Source organism: Heterocephalus glaber, unplaced genomic scaffold (genome assembly GCF_053883595.1).
Source record: "Heterocephalus glaber isolate CG9 unplaced genomic scaffold, H.glaber_assembly_v1.0 deba00001442, whole genome shotgun sequence".
Lineage (NCBI taxonomy): Eukaryota > Metazoa > Chordata > Mammalia > Rodentia > Bathyergidae > Heterocephalus > Heterocephalus glaber.
Genome location: NW_028258296.1, coordinates 40287105 through 40291425, shown reverse-complemented (window position 1 = coordinate 40291425; position 4321 = coordinate 40287105). Strand labels below are relative to the sequence as shown.

The following is a 4321-nucleotide window of genomic DNA, read 5'->3' as shown; positions in this document are numbered from 1 at the left end:
AAGCTTATATTTTAGTCAATGATGATAAAAAATTTTAAATTATAGAATTTTCTGTGAGGAAAAAAGAATGAAGAAATAAAACAATAGACACTGAAAATTTTGGACTGAAAAGGGATTTGTTTTTTGTTATATTAATTAGAATTTCAAAGATCCTTACTATGAGACATAGTAGAAGGAGAGAATTTAATCCACAGAGAAACAAAAATAAGATTGTTCTAATTTTTTCATATAATTTTTAGTTGATATAATATTATTTCTTACCTTGAGTGGTAAGACAAAAAATAAAAAATGTTTATTTCATTATGAGATTTTAAATTGCTTATTCTAGTATGAGCTACATAGTTCATCAAAAAGCATAATCTCTTCAACTCAACTACTAGCAGCATTGCCATTACTGTTGAAATGTATTAGGGATGCTTCTTATTTATTCAACTATCCTTTCATAATTCAAAAGTTCATTTAGTTCCTCCTGGGAGAAAAAGTTGTCTACAAGTTACTGACAATTTCACATTCCCAAGTTATCATCTCTTTCTGCTAGTAATGGTTACTTCTTGAAATGTTTAGATATTAAACATTCTACAATATATAAAATTTAATTTAATTCCCTAGAGGCAAAATTTATGTTTCTTCCATTGTGCTATATATTGAAGACAGCAAAGATCTTATAGATTTACAGAACAGTGGTGTAGAGAAAACATGAAAAATGTGAGCATTTTAGTTAAATATGCTGTATATCTGGCTACATTATTTATAGGTTCTTTTATTGAGCAAGTTACTTTATTTCTTCATTCCCTCTTCTGCAAAATGGAAGTATTCATTATTTACTGAAAAGGTTGTAATAGATAACATTTAAGCTAATATTTCTAAAACATTTTAAAATATATTTCCCATACAGTAGTAAGGTATTAAATGTATTTTCATAACTAATTCTTTAATCATTCCTTATTCAAATTAGTTCACTTTTTAAAATTAAGTTTAAATCTAAGCAAGAGTTACAAATCTCTAAGAACTCAATACATTTTTAATAAGCAAAATAAGTAGTACTAAAACCTTACCACATTAATTCAATTTACGATAAGACATGGACCCAAGCGAAAAGATTTATAAACAAAATTCTAAAGCAAAAAAAAAAAAAGTATATTTAAATGAGAAGGTATTTAAAAATAATAGTATTATAATTTCAATTATAAAAAGCTATAAAAATTGTTTATCATAATTCATCAATTTAAAGCCTATTTCATATATTCATACACTTCATAAATTTATGTTTTACTATTCATATTAAACAAGTGATTAAATTTTTAATAATTTGAAGAAAAATCCCATATTGTAATCAGTTACAATCAATTAAAAATATCTATATAGGGCTGGGGATTTAGCTCAGTGGTTCCAGCACTTGCCTCCCAACCGCAAGGTACTGAGTTCGATTCCCAGTGCAAAAAAAACAAACAAAAAAAATCTGTATAGAATTTTTCCTTTATTCCTTAAAATGTGTAACCAAAAATAATAGTACCTGGTTATATGGTATTCAATCTCAGAACATCATCATGACATAATAATATCTGTAGACTATCCAATAGTTTAGGATTTAGAGTATTTTAGATTGCCCACATATTATAGAAATGTGTTTTTATTATATATGCACAGACACATAAATATATATTAGTGTCCATGTATATGTAATAGTAGCACAAATATTCATGAATAAGCAAAATTAACAAAAAATTAGAATTTTACCCTTTTTTTACTTCTACTGTAGTTTAATATTAAGAATTGAGGGGCGGCCAAAGCTCAGGCGAAGCAGCCTGAGAGGCTGGCAGGTGGCACTGGTAGCACGTGGAGAGCAGCGCCCTGGGGTGGGCGCACCCTGCTAGAGGCATTCACTCCATGAGTGTGGGCTGAGCTTGGCCCCAGCGAGCTGCCGACATGAAGAAAGACGTGTGTATCCTGCTGGTGGGAGAAGGTACCAGGGATCAAACTCAGGACCTTGCGCTTGTGAGGCAGGCAGCAGAACCACTGAGCTAAATCCCTGGCCCCTAACTTCCTACTCTTGACATCATACTTTGGTTATCTAGAGTTGGGAAGACATCACTGATTATGTCTCGGGTCAGTGAAGAATTTCCAGAAGAGGTTCCCCCTCGGGCAGAAGAAATCACCATTCTGGCTGATGTCACCCCTGAGAGAGTCCCAACACACATTGTGGATTACTCAGAAGCAGAACAGAGTGATGAACAACTTCATCAAGAAATATCACAGGCTAATGCCATCTGCATAGTTTATGCTGTTAACAACAAACATTCTATTGATAAGGTAACAAGTCAATGGATTCCTCTCATAAATGAAAGAACAGACAAAGACAACAGTCTGCCTTTGATACTGGTTGGGAACAAATCTGATCTGGTGGAATATAGTAGTATGGAGACCATCCTTACAATTATGAATCAGTATACAGAAATAGAAACTTGTGTGGAGTGTTCAACAAAAAACCTGAAGAACATATCAGAGCTCTTTTATTATGCACAGAAAGCTGTACTTCATCCTACAGGCCCACTGTACTGCCCAGAGGACAAGGAGATGAAAACAGCCTGTATAAAAGCCCTTACTCGTATATTTAAAATCTCTGATCAAGATAATGATGGTACACTCGATGGTGCTGAACTCAACTTCTTTCAGAGGATTTGTTTCAACACTCCATTAGCTCCTCAGGCTCTGGAAGGTGTCAAGAATGTAGTCAGAAAACACATCAGTGATGGTGTGGCTGACAGTGGAATGACATTGAAAGGTTTTCTCTTTTTACACACACTTTTTATTCAGAGAGGGAGACACGAAACTACTTGGACTGTATGACAATTTGGTTATGATGATGATCTAGATTTGACACCTGAATATTTATTCTCCATGCTGAAAATACCTCCTGATTGCACTACTGAATTAAATCATCATGTATATTTGTTTCTCCAAAGCACCTTTGACAAACATGATTTGGATAGAGACTGTGCTTTGCCACCTGATGAGCTTAAAGATTTATTTAAAGTTTTCCCTTACATACCTTGGGGTCCTGATGTGAATAACACAGTTTGTACAAATGAAAGAGGTTGGATAACCTACCAGGGATTCCTTTCTCAGTGGACGCTCACGACGTATTTAGATGTTCAGAGATGCCTGGAGTATTTGGGCTATCTAGGTTATTCCATATTGACTGAACAAGAGTCTCAAGTTTCAGCCATTACAGTAACAAGAGATAAAAAGATAGATCTGAGGAAGAAACAGACTCGAAGAAATGGGTTTAGATGTAATGTAATTGGAATGAAAAGCTGTGAGAAAAGTGGAGTTCTTCAGGATCTTCTTGGAAGAAACTTAACAAGGCAGAAGAAAATTCATGATGATCATAAATCTTACTATACAATCAACACTATTTATGTGTATGGACAGGAGAAATACTTATTGTTGCATGACATCTCAGAATCAGAATTTCTGACTGAGGCTGAGATCATTTGTGAGGTTGTATGCCTGGTGTATGATGTCACTAACCCCAAATCCTTTGAATACTGTGCCAGGATTTTTAAGCAACACTTTATGGATAGCAGAATACCCTGCTTAATCGTAGCTGCAAAATCAGACCTGCATGAAGTTAAACAATAATATAGTATCTCACCTACTGATTTCTGCAGGAAACACAAAATGCCTCCACCTCAAGCCTTCACTTGCAACACTGCTGATGCACCCAGTAAGGATATCTTTGTTAAACTGACAACAATGGCCATGTACCCAGAGGATCATTACAGAGAGAGACTCTCCCAAGACTTGGGCAACACTGATAGAATAGAGAATTTGAGAAAAATCTGGGTCTTTCTAAAAACTGCTTTGCACGTGACACAAGCCGACCTCAAGAGTTCCACGTTTTGGCTTCGAGCAAATTTCGGTGCTACTGTTTTTGCAGTTTTGGGCTTTGCCATGTACAAAGCTTTATTGAAACAGTGATGATTAAAAAAAAAAAACTTTTATGTACATTCTGAATGCTTTAAATTCTGCTAGAATATTGAGATATTTATACATGCAGAGTTACTTTATTAATATTTGTAATTCATGCATAAGAGTATTTTAATGATAGTTATAACTACAGTATTGCTGAGCATATGGGAAGAAAACAGCTTAATAGCCAAACAAAAATGGCTAAATTTCAGAGGGCAAAAGGGAATATTTTGTAAATAATGTATATATTCAGGCAAGACATGGTCTCCCAAACTGAGTTCTAGGAAAATGATGTTTCTAGACATTTCTACATGGTATTGTTAGTGTTCAGTGGGCTCACTCTCCTAGA

The 4321-nt window shown here is 34.3% G+C and overlaps 1 pseudogene; it reads left to right on the top strand.

Moving 5' to 3' along the window:
- Positions 1–2075: 2075 nt before the first annotated feature.
- Positions 2076–3996, top strand: LOC101713608 (mitochondrial Rho GTPase 1 pseudogene; annotated as a pseudogene).
- The last annotated feature ends 325 nt before the right edge of the window (positions 3997–4321 follow it).